This window comes from Mesoplodon densirostris, chromosome 13, assembly GCF_025265405.1.
Source record: "Mesoplodon densirostris isolate mMesDen1 chromosome 13, mMesDen1 primary haplotype, whole genome shotgun sequence".
Classification (NCBI taxonomy): Eukaryota; Metazoa; Chordata; class Mammalia; order Artiodactyla; family Ziphiidae; genus Mesoplodon; species Mesoplodon densirostris.
This window is the reverse complement of record NC_082673.1, coordinates 55,585,965-55,602,087: the sequence shown is the minus strand read 5'-3', so window position 1 is coordinate 55,602,087 and position 16,123 is coordinate 55,585,965. Positions and strand designations below refer to the sequence as shown.

The window sequence follows — 16,123 nt, the reverse complement described above, 5'->3', positions numbered from 1 at the left end:
ATTTTGATTTTGGAGAATAATTGATTTTTGTTTCAGTTCACACAAGTCAGCAGGCAGCAGGGTGAAAAAAGCACTGACCTGCAGCAAAGCATTAACCTTCCAAGCAGTGGGTCTTTGTTTCCATAAGTGCAGTGTAGGAAAAAACTCTACAAACCTTCTGCATCTAAGCTGAATGAGTGCTGTACAATTTAAATGTTCAGGAACCTCCACCCACACACATTTAGCAGGTGTCCAAGGATACAGCAGCTCATGGTCTTGACTTGCAATGAAGGACAGTGATAGTACATCTCAAGACAGCTATTTATAGGACACTAGTGCATGTCATTTTCTTTAACTATCATCTACTCTTGATGTTTGGGGGCTCTGTCATTTATTTCAACATTAAATTATAGGTTTTTAAAACTAGACCATTGTGCCTGACCATCCAGTGGTTTCCTATTACTCACCTGTCACTACTTGGGAAAGTCATCTGAGGAAATGTAATGAGATCACTGGGGCAACCCCTTTTCCAGGCTAATTATTCCAGCACTCTGTATTGCATTGTTATTTTTAGCTTACTAACATTAGTTTTTTTTCTTCCTAAGGAGACTCGAGTCCACTCAATTTCCCTAACTGTCAAAGATGCAAATTGCAATTTAATTTATTTTTTCTTATTTCCTCAGAAACTATAACCCTCATGTCCACCCCATTTTCTCTTTTCTCTCTTTTTTTTTGATTTTCTTACAGAGCAGGGATTAAATCTGATCACTGCAAGATGACATTGCAAGAGCAGGCTGGACACATTTTCAAGTGGCCAGGCTTTTGCAGGGGAAGGCTGCTGGGAAGGGTGGCTTCCATTCATTCAGTGGGGCAACAGCTCTGAACTCTTCTTCCTGCTCTGGCCCTGACACCTCTCCAATCTATTCTCAGTCCAGCAGCCAGGGCGATCCTGGTAAGACATCAGTGGATCGTAAGAGTCCTCTCCCCCAAACCCTACCCCATCTGTCCCCCCCATTCCCTCCTTTCTTCGCTATTTTCCCTCCTTCACTCTGCTTCCCCCTGGGACTTTCTTACTGTCCCGCAAACACACCAGGAATGCTCCTGCCTGAGGACTGAGCCCTTGCTATTTCCTCTTCCTAGAATTCCCTTTCCCCAAATTCATATTTTTTTTCCACAAGGAATGTGAATAGTTTTATTTTTGTAAATGTATTAAAAATTTTTAAATTTTATATGGAGCCTAGAATTTGAAAAAGAATAGATACATGTATATGTATAACTGAATCATATTGTTTGCTGTCTCACACCCTTAAAGTCTTTACTCACCGAGGCCATCCTTGACCATTCTATTCTTAAATTGCAAGCCCCTCCTCCAAACCTCACCTGGAAATCCCTCTTTGCTGTCCCTGTATTCCTTTTCTCCACAGCACTTGTCACCAACTGTCACTACGTGCATTTCTTTTTTATTTCTTTTTTATTTATTTATTTATTTATTTTTTTGCGGTACGCGGGCCTCTCACTGTTGTGGCCTCTCCTGTTGTGGAGCATAGGCTCCAGACGCACAGGCTCAGCGGCCATGGCTCACGGGCCTAGCCGCTCCGCGGCACGTGGGATCTTCCCGGACCAGGGCACGAACCTGTGTCCCCTGCATCGGCAGGTGGACTCTCAACCACTGCGCCACCAGGGAAGCCCTCTTTTTTATTTTTTCATGTCTGTTTCTCCCCACCAGCATATAAACTCCAAGAAGACAAAACAGTTTGTGTATTTTGTTTATTGCTATGTCCCTACCACTTAGAAGAGAGCCTTGAATGAATCGGTAAGTATGTTGCCTAACTAGTGACATGTTTCAGGAAGCCTACTAACATTTTATAAGGTCATCCCTTAATACTGCCTGGAATCTCCCTTCTCTTGGTGTGCCGGTGGTATCCTTCCACAAATAGAAACCACAAATGCCCATAGCCATCCCAGAAAAGAGACACAGAAGAAACACAGAAGCACAATGGATTGTTAACGTATATCTATGTTTCTGAACACTTGGAAAATAGGTCATTCATAGTCTTTCCCATATAGTTAAGAACTCTATTAGCACCATTAGCAAGTTATTGACAGTGAGTTGGAAGTAAGTATGTGTGTAATAATCTTTCCCCAAATAAAGGGTACAATTTTCATAGCTCTGAAAGATGTCTTTGACTGAATTTGTTCAACTTGGCTTTATTTTTTGCAGAAGTGATTTCTCTGTATCAGGGATCAATTTTTCAACTCATTCAATATTTATTAAGCATCTTCTATTCCAAGCAACAATATCATGCACTGTGTTATAGTTATTTCATTTATTAACTTCTATTAGCAGTCTTGCATTGGGGTATTTGGTTTCTGCTGAGCCAGGCCCTTGGTAAAGGTGTTAATTATTTTCCCTTTTAAGAATCCCCAGGAGGTTACACCTGTTAAAAACAAGACAACAGGCCCAAAATGGAGCTGATTATGCTAAGCCCCACATCATCAAACTGAGACTTGACTTAATTACAGTCTTAGCTTTCCCAGAAATGAAATCTTTTTTTTTTTAAATTTGAAAATTTTTGTCTGCATTGGGTCTTCGTTGCTGCATGCGGGCTTTCTCTAGTTGCAGCGAGTGGGGGCTACTCTTCATTGTGGTGCGCAGGCTTCTCATTGCAGTGGCTTCTCTTGTTGTGGAGCATGGGCTGTAGGCATGTGGGCTTCAGTAGTTGCAGCACGCAGGCTCAGTAGTTGCGGCACACAGGCTGTAGAGTGCACGGGTTTCAGTAGTTGCAGCTTGCGGGCTCAGTAGTTGTGGCATGTGGGCTCTAGAGTGTGTGGGCTCTAGGATGCATGGGCTTCAGTAGTTGTGGCTCACGAGCTCTAGAGCACAGGCTCAGTAACTGTAGCACATAGGCTTAGCTGCTCCGCGGCATGTGGGATCTTCCCAGACAGGGATCGAACCCGTGTCCCCTGCATTGACAGGCGGATTCTTTTTTTTTTAACATCTTTATTGGAGTGTAATTGCTTTACAATGGTGTGTTAGTTTCTGCTGTATAACAAAGTGAATCAGCTATACATATACATACATCCCCATATCTCCTCCCTCTTGCATCTCCCTCCCACCCTCCATATCCCACCCCTCTAGGTGGACACAAAGCACCGAGCTGATCTCCCTGTGCTATGTAGCTGCTTCCCACTAGCTATCTATTTTACATTTGGTAGTGTATATATGTCCATGCCACTCTCTCACTTCGTCCCAGCTTACCCTTCCCCCTACCTGTGTCCTCAGTCCATTCACTATGTCTGTGTCTTTATTCCTGTCCTGGCCCTAGGTTCTTCAGAACCACTTAAAAAAATTTTTTTTAGATTCCATATATATATGTCAGCATACGGTATTTGTTTTTCTCCTTCTGACTTACTTCACTCTGTATGACAGACTCTAGGTCCATCCATCTCACTACAAATAACTCAGTTTTGTTTCTTTTTATGGCTGAGTAATATCCCATTGTATATATGTGCCACATCTTCTTTACCCATTCATCTCTCGATGGACACTTAGGTTGCTTCCATGTCCTGGCTATTGTAAATACAGCTGCAATGAACATTTTGTTTGGTACACGATGCTTTTTGAATTATGGTTTTCTCAGGGTATATGACCAGTAGTGGGATTGCTGGGTCGTATGGTAGTTCTATTTTTAGTTTTTTGAGGACCCTCCATAATGTTCTCCATAGTGGCTGTATCACTTTACATTCCCACCAACAGTGCAAGAGGGTTCCCTTTTCTCCACACCCTCTCCAGCATTTATTGTTTGTAGATTTTTTGATGATGGGGCAGGTGGATTCTTAATCACTGAGCCACCAGGGAAGTCCCTCCCTTATTAAACATAATCAATATATATTCAGTTTCATTCATTCATTCTAGTATAGTAGTTAAGCATGTGGGCTTTGGTGTGCCAAGTATAATTTCCAGAACATTGAAAATCTAACTCTCATACAAATATAGAATGAACATGTGCCACACATTTAATTAACTCATTAATGAGGGAAGTAGCAGGATGGTAAACCTGGTTCAAAGGATTACAGTTGGGACAGAAATATTTACAGTCATTGAAAGAAAGAATGCTGGAATGAGACTGCTGTATTAGATGCAAAACGAGCTAATCTCCTAGAGAACAATACAACTGTAACTGCTGGAGTTATCTTTTTCACTAGAGAGTAGCTCACTTGCCCTGCTATAGGTCAAGAATCATTTGAATCACCCTCAGCTTTCTACAAGTTAATATCTACTCTTACAACGTTGTAGACTGTCCTAATCAATAGTAAAGAGCGAGTCATTAGGGTAAATCCCCTAGAGACTAGGATAATTCTGGAGTGGCTCTGTAATGGTCCAGCATGACATTGAAAAGATGGGCAGCCATCCTTTGTCTGTTTCCAAGTTTTGGGTATTTTTGTCTTCACAGTAGTTAGGTTGCCTGGATTCAAATCCTATTTCCCATTTTCACTAGCTGTGACCTTGGCCAAGTTATTTAACTTCTCTAAGTCTCAGTTTCCTCATCTGTAAAGTAAGGATAACAATAGTTTCTACCACATTAAGTTATTGTGAGGTGTCAATGAGCTGATCTGTTTGAAGACAATAGAATAGAATAGAACAGAATAGAATAGAATATAGTAAGTGCTCAGTAAGGCTTAGCTACTATTATTTATATGGGCACTAGGCTGAGCTGCAGGTAATCAGGGCTTGTGTCCTCTATGTCCTGGCCTTATAAGGGAGAGAACTGTGACCCTAAGGCCATCACAGATTTGGTTGTAGTGGTCAGAAGGAGTTCATGTCATTTAGGAGTTTCAGGGAACTGTCAGCTCCAGCCTGTGGTCAGAGTGGCTATTGGCAGTCCAGAGCAAAGCCTTGGTGGAGGCAAAGATGGGGGCCCATCTGAGAGAAATAAGAGGTGGAACAAACAGAAAAGGAGAGCTGAGGGCCTGGTATTACTCACAAGTGGGGCTACTGAGCTAGTAGACATCTGAGTTTTACTTTCCTCCTTTACCTTCTTCCTGTTGAAGTCTCCATTGCATGTACTAGGTACTCTTCTCGTACTTTTCTACTCTTCAAAGTTGTATATGATATAGTCCCTACATTTAGGGAGTTCATAGACAAGCTGAGCAACCCAATGTGACAACTGTTACAGTATGTATACAAAGTACCTGCCTCACATGAGAGATGTGTCTGCAGAAGGAAGGCTTTTTGCTTCCTCCAGTTGTTCCAGCAGGTGGCCTGGACCACAGAAGGGTGGCAGTGGAGTTTATGAATGTATGAGGAGAGCTCTAGCAATTGAGGAGTATTATGGGTTGAGTTGTGTACCCCCCAAGACATATGTTGAAGTTCTAACCCCCAGGACCTCAGAATGACCTTATTTGGAAATAAGTTCTTTACAGATGTAATTAGTTAAATTAAGATGAGGCAGTAGCATGGGCCCCTAATCTAACATGACTGGTGTCCTTATAAGAAGAGAAAAATCTGGACACAGACATGCATAGAGGGAAGGTGATACAAAGGCACATAGGAAGACAACCTGTGAAGATGGAGGCGTTGGTTGGAGCTATGCAGCCACGAGCCAAGGAATGCCTGGGGCTAACAGAAGCTGAAAGAAGCCAGGAAGTGTCCACTCCCAGAGGCTCTGGAGGGAACATGACCCTGCTGACATCTTGATTTCTGACGTCTAGCCTTCAGAACCGTGAAAGACTACATTTCTGTTGTCCTAAGCCACCCAGATTGTGGTACCTTGTTCCATCAGCCCTAGGAAACTAAACAGCTTTTTGGGGAGGTGATGTTATTTATCATTGCCTCAAAGTTTGCATTAAAAAAAATCATAGACTAGGTGAACATTGATATAAGATTGATAAAGCACTACTGACGTACTCATTTCTAGAATGGTTTGGTCAAAGAGGAAGACCCATGAGACCAAAATGACAAAGAACACAAGGTAATGTTCACTGAAGTCTTGTGATGCCCACGCTCTTCTAAGTGCTATATACAGATGAATTAATGTACCTTTTTAGCAACTCCTATGAACTAGGTATTATTATTATCTCTGTGTTACAGATGAGGAAACTGAGGTATGGAGAGACTAAGTAATTTGCCCAAGGTCACAGTTCATAAGTAACAGGACTGGGATTTAAAACCAAGCCGTCTGGTTCTGGAGCTTATGCTCTCGACTGTGGCGGTGCTGGAGTCCTTTACCTGGACTTCAGGGATGGGGGAAGGGACATAAGGTCACCAGCAGCCTTCCACTGCCCACTACCCTCATAGTCACAGCTGTTCCTTCCTGAGTGGCTGCCCTCAAACACTCTCCCTCCAAATGCCTCCCGGAGCTACCTCTTCTTCTTTTCTTTTTCTTCAACTGATTTAAAAAATAAAACATGAGATGAAATTCACAAAACATAAAATGAACCATTTTAAAGTGAATTCAGTGGTATTTAATAAATTCACAATAGTATGCAACCACTACCTCTATCTGGTAGTGAAACATTTTCATCCTCCCAAACCCGGTACCCAAGAGGTGGCCACTCCCCACTCTCCCCTCACCCTGGTCCTGGCACTCACCAATCTGCTTTCTATCTCTATGGATTCACCTATTCATATAGGTGACATTTCATATAAATGGAATCTTAAAATACGTGGCTTTTTGTGTCTGGTTTCTTTCTACTGGCATAATGTTTTCGAGGTTCATCCAGCATGTATCCACACTTATCTTTTTTGATGGCTGAATAACTTCCCATTGTATGTATGTACTGCAATCTATTTATCCATTCATCTGCTGATGGACATTTTAGGTTGTTTTTAACCTTCAGCTATTGTGAATAGTGCTGCTATGAACATGAAGGTACACAGTTTGTTTGAGTATCTGTTTTCAGTTTTTGGGGGTCTATACCTAGGAGTGCAATTGCTGAGTCATATATTATTTCTATGCTTAGCTTTTTGACCAAGTGTCTCTTCTTGTTTCTCATTTTTCCATGCTGATTCCTCATCACAAAACCCTACATGGAGTGTGGGGAAGCTGAAAATCCCACAACAGGCCAAACAGTAAGGTCAGGATTAAGGAAAGGCTAGGAACACGCCCACATTAATCATCCTTTATTTCATCTGTCACACTTATTATGTGGGACTACTTTCAAGTTTTGGGAAAAACAGACTAAAAGTTTTCTCTTTAACGTTGAATCATAGAACTTTCAGTCTGGAAGAGACCATAGAGATTTTCCAATTTGGTGAATTTTCAAACTTCCCATGGCTGACTTCTCTCAGGCCTCGTGGGGAGGGCCCTGGGTTCCTCCCATCTCCCATCCACCCCTTAACCATACTGGTTAGTTTTTATTTCTCTTACATTTTGGATTTCTGGGTAAGATTTCACATGAAGAGCAGAGGGATAATATTTAAAAATCAAAGTTGTTTTTCGTTTCTGGTGTTTCTTTATATCCCTGGGTCCTTGACCCATTCAGTGAGCTTGACTTTCTGTGTTCATTGCCTTAGGAGAAGATGATTCAGAGAAAACAGAGGGACAAAGAATGGAAAGCGTTCTTTGGTTGTAATTTCAAAAGCCTGGGCTTCCAAAAGGGCAGATTCCTGTGTGTAGAACAGAGATTTGGGAAATGAGGAAAGGCAAAGACTCCTGCCTGAGGAAGGACTCAGAGCTGGGAGAGGGGGAAGAGGCGTGTAGTGAATAGCGGGAGGTCCCTGGGTGAGGGACCAGACTCTGATAGGTGCAGAGTCAGTCAGCATCTAGTGACTGCCAGGCTCCCCTGGCACATAAGCCACGGATGAATGGCTCACCTGTGTTAGGTATCAAAGGAACCAAGTCTCCACTGGAGTGAGCACTGTGTCCCCCATAAGAAGGAGCTTCGATAATGGATTTCTTGGTGTCTGGCGAGGACTCCCTTTTAGACAAACATGTGCATATCATCCAATGACTAGCACGAGGACCTCCATCTATGTCCCGATACTTTCTCATCCCTGTGGCATATGCGGCTAGCAGCCTATTCAATTTCCATGTACCTCTTTTTCCTTCCTGCTCTATCTCCAATTTGGTTCGGGGGGCAATGTGCCCATCAAAAAATTCCCAGGCTTCCTTCAATGTCATGCGGATAGTTGTAGCCAATGAGATGTGAATGAAGCCTTCCCTATTCCACTGGATGAGGCTTCCAGGAAAGCTATGGCTTTCCTAATAAAAATGGACAGACTCAGCTGGCATGGGCTCTTTGCTCTCTCCTTTCCCTCCTTTTCCTGCCAGACATGGAGACATGATGCCCAGAGAGGCTACAGACACTTTGTGACCTCTTGCTGAGGATGGCAGAACAGAGATGTAGAAGGAGCCTGGACCTTGAGCAGCTACATTTGAGCTGGGCACCTGCTACTCAGTTTCCTTGTTACATGAGAGAAAGAAATCCCTCACTGAATCTACTGTTTAGCTCCTGAAACAGGTAACTGAGCCCACTTGGGCCCCATGACTCTGACTTCATGTCGACAACTCCAGTGGGAACACCTGTGCCACATGCATGAGCCCCATTCCCATGACTGATGGGGGTCATGGTTCTGGAGACCTGGGGAAGTGGTACGGTGTGGAAGGGAAAACCCCCTGAACTTGGGTGAATCCAAATGGAACCCATTTGCCATCTCCCTAGAGCCAGGACATTGATAGACTTTCCCCTTCCATTACAGAAGAACAGGTTCACTTAAAAAGAAAAAGTAGGGGCTTCCCTGGTGGTGCAGTGGTTGAGAATCCGCCTGCCGATGCAGGAGACACGGGTTCGTGCCCCGGTCCGGGAAGATCCCACATGCCACGGAGCGGCTGGGCCCGTGAGCCATGGCCGCTGAGCCTGCGCGTCCGGAGCCCGTGCTCCGCCACGGGAGAGGCCACAACAGTGAGAGGCTCACGTACTGCAAAAAAAAAAAAAAGAAAAAGTAAAATCCTCTCCTCCAGTCTAGCCCTCTCTCATTTTATGAGGGAAGAGAATGAAGTTTAGGGGCAGGAAGTGACTTGCCCAGGATCTCACAGGTGGCTAATGGGGATTGGAAGGTAGATCTCTCCCACACCCATCCTTTTCCCACCAACAGAGTGGTTCCAGTGCTAAGTTCCTTTATATTTTGTTTTGTTTTCTACTAAGGCGATTAGCTGAATATCTGGTGTGCCAAATTAGTGAAATTTGAGGGCTTTTGAATGAAAGTAAACAAGGATTAAGTAAATCGAATAATTTACAAGAGATCCAGATGGTAATTAAAAGGATTAATCGTGGTATTTCTAAATGACAAATAGTTCTCTTAATTATTAATTGCCAAATTAAATGCAACAGCCTCATATGTTCTCATATTGTTCTGATTTATTCATCATCAATGTACTTAAGAGAAGTGGAGAACATAAATTAACCTTATGTAAATTTCTATATTCATGAGCAGATGCAACAAGACAGGTGCCACTAGTGCAAAAGGGCTATAGCTGACATAGAACTCCAGTTTGGGGCAATGTTGATCCCATGTGACTCTCTGCCGCTAAGAAATGGTGTCGTGATCTGGAAAGCTAGAGCTGAAGATACAGTGCTTTCCCATGGAGTACAGATTATGGACAATTGGTTGGGAAAACAACCATGAAAGCTTTGAGACTAGCTCTTGGTAGGTCTTCAATATCTGAGCGTTTTATAGGGAACTCCCTGAGGGAGTGCCTTTGGATTTTGGTAGCGTACCCTCTGGTGGCCAAATATTTTCCTGCAGGTTTTTTGACAGGAAAACTAAAACAAAACTGTATGATGAGAGTAATTTTGGAACCACCGTTTTTGTGGTGATTCTGTACCTCTTTTAGGAAAGCATTCCACTGCTTCAGATATTTTATGTTCAATAAAATTTTGCTAAGTCTCAACCTGGATTGCCCTTGATGCTGTTTCAATTCTCTACTTGGTTTTTCTTCAGTTGAAGAATGTAGTGATGCTTCTCCAAGCCCCTGAAATGCACACTTTCAAATTCTGCATTTAAAGACCAATTTAGTGGACCAACTGGAAGGAAGGAAACACCTTCTCCTACCTGCAGTCAGTGTAAAAGGAAAACTTGCTACCATTCCTGTGGTCAAGTTTTATTTTCTGGATTAATTTAATCTAAAAATTATTTTCAATGTACGTGAGAGTACTTGGAAAACTGTAAAGTTCTGCACATATGTAAGTCTTATCTGCATCTCTGTCATCTGTCTCAAGAGGCTAGGAAACAGGACTTCCCTGGTGGCCCAGTGGTTAAGAATCTGCCTGCCAGTGCAGGGGACATGGGTTCGAACCCTGGTCTGGTAAGATCCCACATGCCGCGGAGCAACTAAGCCCGTGTGCCACAACTACGGAGCCTGCGCTCTAGAGCCCGTGAGCCACAACTACTGAAGCCCATGTGCCACAACTACTGAAGCCCGCACGCCTAGAGCCCGTGCTCTGCAACAAAGAGAAGCCACTGTAATGAGAAATCCATGCACCACAACAGAGAGTAGCACCCGCTCGCCACAACTAGAGGAAGCCTGCGCACAGCAACAAAGACCCAACGCAGCCAAAAATAAATAAATAAACAAACAAATAAATAAAGAGACTAAGAAACAGTCACCGAGCTCAATTGTAAAGGCAGAGAATCCTCAGCCAGAAGGTTGGAATAAATAAATAAATAAATAAACAAACAAACAAATAAATAAAGAGACTAAGAAACAGTCACTGAGCTCAATTGTAAAGGCAGAGAATCCTCAGCCAGAAGGTTGGAAGATCATTTTTTCATTCCCTCCTCAAACATTTATTAAGCACCTGCAGTTATCAAACACAAAGAAGTTCTTAAGGAGTAGATAGTCTAGTGAGGAGAGAAAAACATCAGCAAATATTTACTGTGAATGAGTGCTTTTATAAGACAAATTCCCTTTACATTAACCATAACACAAAACCACTTTTAACGCATAGAATTTGGACATACTGTCTAAAGACCTACACCACCTGGTAACAATTATACATATATATCACATAAAGGAAAAAGAACTCACATCTGTTAATCATGGAATAATTCATTGGTTCAGATCATACCTTAAAATTTCCTTCTATTCTGCCATTTTCTGAAATAACAAAAAAGAATACTGACATATCAAAAGCTGAAAGAAAGAAGGAAGGAAAGAAAGAAAAGGGGAAAGTTTCCGTGGCAATCTCAGTGTCTGGCACACAGTAGAGTCTCAACAAATATTTGAGAAATGAACAAATATATTAATAACAAGATGGGGGAAGGGACTGTTTCGAGTGGCTTCAGTAGCTGGTGGCTACAGAAGGAGACTGGGCCACATCTGTGACCAGGAGCCCTTTGGAGGAAATGTTTTGCTTCTTGTCTCTCAGGGTGATGGATGAAAAGAGTGACCAGTGGTCTTTGGACAGGGGCTCCTCTGCTGAGCCAGGGACAAAGTTCACACGCTCTATACACAAACTCACACATCTGTCTTTTCCCACTGATCTCATATGATAAGGTCACAGTTTGCCTGGCTGGGTACAAGGTGCAGCTGAGAACCAATGGCTCCTTGTGGGGTGAAGGTGTAGCTCCTGTGTTGCTCTTTCCCTGCTAATTTACACAGACCAGGTCCATAGTCCCTTATTCAAAACCCCTGGGTCTGCCTCTGTTTTGGCCTTCAGCTGCTGTGGGTTTTAGAAAAGTAAAGCAGTGCACATGTTATATATAATTTAAAGCCCTCAGCACAGTCTGGGGAAATACCCCTTGACCTAACACATTAATATTTGTGCAGAAAAATATGACCATTCATACTCAGCAGGATCGATAAAAAATGTACAGATCCTTGGGCTTCCCTGGTGGTGCAGTGGTTGGGAGTCCGCCTGCCGATGCAGGGGACACGGGTTTGTGCCCCGGTCCGGGAAGATCCCACATGCCGCAGAGTGGCTGGGCCCGTGAGCCATGGCCGCTGAGCCTGTGCGTCCGGAGCCTGTGCTCTGCAGCGGGAGAGGCCACAACAGTGAGAGGCCCATGTACAGCAAAAAAAAAAAAAAAAAAAATGTACAGAGCCTCATCCATGTCAGGTCAGGTTTTGCCAGCAAATAGATTTTGATGACAAAAAAAAAAAAAAGAAAAGAAAAAAAAATTTTCAGAGTTTTTTGCATTGCAGAAATGTGAATAAGGTTGTGGGCCTGTGTTCGGTCTTTCTAAAAGTGCCACCTTCCAAAGGTTCATTATTCATTTTACTGCAGAAGCACATACATGTAGTGCTTCAAGCTCTTCATGGTAATTTCACGTTCTGACATGTTTATTCCACATGCCTGTCCTCACCACACAGCCTAACACCTAATAGGTGCTTAGCGAGTTTTTGTTAACTAAACAAACAACAGTCTTGCAAGATAAAAGTTATGATAACTGTATTTCACGGCAGATAAAACCAAGCCCCAGGAGGTTGAGGGGCTGGGCCTAGGGTGACTGGCATCTTGAACCCTTTGTGCTCTGTCCTCACATCCCTGCTGGTTTGCACACAATGGGCCTGATGGGTTGTAAATACACCCAGGTTTTAAAAGGAAGAAAAGCTGGGTCTGAAGCCGAGGTTCTCGGCAGGGGGCGATTCTGTCTCCACTCCTGGGGGCTGGGTGGGGGAGGATTTAGCAATGTCTGGAGGTGTTTTTGGTTGTCACAACTTGCTGGAAGTGCTACTGGCATCCGGTGGGTAGAGGTGAGGGATGCTGCTAAACAGCCTAAAACACGTAGGACAGCCCCAGTCCTGAAAGTTAATAGTGCTGAGGTTGAGAAACCTAAAGTTTCTAAAGTTTCTAAAGGTATCACCCAATCAAGCTTAATTCAGAAAAAGCCCTAATCAAACCTCTTGAATTAGGAGAGCATCCGATTCCTGTTGGTGTCAAAGCCTCGCCATTACTTTGTGCAAACCCCTTACCTGCCCTGAGGTACCAGGCAGGAACTCACCCACCCCTTCTTTCTTTTTTTTGTTTTGTTTTTGTAAAACACCTCAAATTTTACTAATGGTACGAAAGTATTTAATAAGCACCACGTTGGTACAGAAAAACACATAGCCTATAGCGCATCCTTTAAAACCAGAATAGCCAAGTGAAAAGTCAGTAGAAATTCTTATTTTTACTTGAAAAATAAAAACAACAACCACAAAAAAACTAAGGTGCACATTGGGAATTGAACTACTATGGTTTTTCTTTCGAGGGGTGTGACATCCATGTTTTCTGGTCAGTAATGTTCTATCAAACATTGTACTAAACCAAACCAATCCAAGCAGACAGATGACCAGTGAAGCTGTTTGCTATCTCCTACTTGTACTGAGCTAGACCAGCAGAACACTATCTTGGTGGGATTATTTTGACAGCGAGAAGGAAGTGAAGAGCCCCTTTCCCAACAGAAAACCTAAGGAGCTGATTTACAGAGAAAGGGTTTTAAGCAAACCTGCACAAACACTAGCATGCTCTAAGAAAGGAATACCTTTTAGACTACTTCCAGCATATATTCATTGTTGCCCAGTACAATAGGAATACCAACATAGAAAGCATTTTTGCTTTCATAGCACTAACAGCTAAAAAGCACACAGCATATAATACTTTGATCTTGAAGTGGGTAATCACAGAAGTTCCAAGATTATATCTACTAGGTTAGCCTGAGTATTCATCTATAAAAATATTTTTTCAAAGACATGTAAATGAGTTATAGAAACAATGGGACTACATCAGGACCAGCAGAAGACAGTGATACAAGGACTACACATAAGACTAGAAATTGATTTTCTTTTTTTAAAAATAAGTTTATTTATTTATTTTTGGCTGCCTTGGTTCTTTGTTGCAGTGCACGGGCTTACAGCGGTGGCTTCTCTTGTTGCGGAGCATGGGCTCTAGGTGTGCAGGCTCAGTAGTTGTGGCGCACAGGCTTAGTTGCTCTGCAGCATGTGGGGTCTTTCCGGACCAGGGCTCGAACTCATGTCCCCTGCATTGGATTCTTAACCACTGCGCCACCAGGGAAGCCCAGACATTGCTTTTCACATGTAGCTTTTAGGTAAAGGACATCTCTCTAAGTTGATTTCTACAGCCAAGACTAGCCGTGATGGTAGCATTTTCAGAAATCTTGAGATGGGCAGCTAGCTTGAGTTAAACTCTAGATCAACACTCCCAGTCAAAAACCCCATAGAAGCTGCAGGACTGAAACTCTGACCCATATAAGCTGTGAGTGCACAGAAAGCCTGGTGGGACATGCAAGGCCCGCTGGGCAAGAGGGCTGGTGATGGTGGGTTCTCCCAATATGGACACGCGAACATGTATGCTGGGGAAGGGGTCCCCGGGGGAATGCTGGGCTTGGGCTTGCTGCAGGAGCCAGACTCAGAAGCCCCTGGGAGAGGTGTCTACTCCGGGAGGAGTACTAGGGTTACTGAAGACAAGAACGTGTCCCTGGAAGGTCAGGTAATCTTCTTCTGACCCATCAATACTTAACATTAACGAAGGGTTGCAGAACAGTCAGTCTTTCCGAGATGTATTCTTCTGACGTCATTAGCCAAAGCCTCTCCCAGTCTATTCGGCTGGTGATGTCCAGAAAGATCCCAATACCTGGAGGTGGGACTTGGGGCCGCATATTGTTCTGGGAACCTGGCAATGAAGATGATTTGCACAATGAAGTAACCACTGAACCGCAGCTTAAGTCCAGTCCTCTGCCTTCTTTTTCTGCTCGAGAGTCCAGGAACATTTCCTTAAAAGCCAGAAAATCCGTAAACGTGAGCAGCGTGTCAAAGATGTCACCGGCCACTTCATCTTTATGGTGCTGTAAAGTTGTAGTGAAAGCCGCCATGTTAAATCCAGGAATCCGCTCCAACAGCTCCTCTATATACTTTTCTACCAAAGAAATACATTCGTTAAAAATAGGCGTGTAGGGCCTCCCTGGTGGCGCAGTGGTTGAGAGTCCGCCTGCCGATGCAGGGGATACGGGTTCGTGCCCCGATCTGGGAGGATCCCATATGCCGCGGAGCGGCTGGGCCCGTGAGCCATGGCCGCTGCGCATCCGGAGCCTGTGCTCCGCAACGGGAGAGGCCACAACAGTGAGAGGCCCGCATACCGCAAAAAGAAAAAAAAAAAAAATAGGCGTGTAGGAGAGCTTATTCTCTTCCGCGTCTTCAAACTCCTGGTAGTAAATACTTGTCTATGAAATTCCTCTGTAATAAACGGAACTCATCATCCACGATAATGTCCTCTAAATATCCAACCACAGCATCAAATTCTGCATCAGAGGCGGAAGAGAAAGCGCGAAGCTCTCTTCCTCTAGGGCGTCCATCGCCGCCGCCACTGTCTCATCCACCGGGCGCGGGCGAGCTGCCCGAGCTGCCCGCGGGCCTTGTACCCCGCCCGCGGCCCGGGCCCGGGCGCAGCCTCAGCTTCGCTCCGCAGAGACCCAAGCGGCACCGGGGAGGCCTCGCCGCCGAGGCCACAGCTGGCTCACGGCCCAGCCGGGTAGCGCCTGCGCGCGAGGCCTGGGCCTCAGGCTCCCCGGCTGCGGCCACGCGCCGGCCTCGAAGCCCGGCCTGGCCTCACTAAACTCGCCGCTGCCGCCGGCCACCCCTGCTTTCTTACACGCTACAAACCAACTGAACGAATTCCTGACCTGGGAACAAGATATTGTGAAGTCCCAGCCCGAGGGCCGGCTGTGCTACTGGCCCAAGAAGGAAAGTGAACCAACAGACTTTTCTCTCCTATGCTTAAAGTAATTCAAAACCCAAAGTAACAAAATGAATGGTTTTATAATCAGAGTGATAAGTTTATATTACTTGTTTCTTCATCACTTTGTTTTAGGAAGCCGGGAAAGAAAAACCCTTGCCCTTGGTAACTAACTTTTGAATCACCAGCAGAGGGCAGGCATTGCTCACCTAAAGGAAACTCGGAGTTGCCCGTCTGCGTTCAAGTACTGGCTGAAATGCCAGTATCCGCAGGAACCCGCTGATGGATCAACTCCATCTCCTGGTCGTTTTCTTGATCCCTGTCACAAGAGACACGATTAAAGTCGTCTCACGCAGTTATAATTCTGTATCAGGAAAGATTTGATTTCTTCTCCTTTCGGGAGACAACTACGTTGAGGTGATGTGAAAATCTTTCTTGAAAAAAAAGTATTATTTTTCCTAATTAAAAA

At 44.1% G+C, this 16,123-nt stretch overlaps 1 pseudogene; it reads right to left on the bottom strand.

Annotated features, from left to right (window-relative positions):
• Positions 1–14,431: 14,431 nt before the first annotated feature.
• On the bottom strand, positions 14,432–15,277 carry LOC132500619 (ADP-ribosylation factor-like protein 2-binding protein; annotated as a pseudogene).
• Positions 15,278–16,123: the final 846 nt, after the last annotated feature.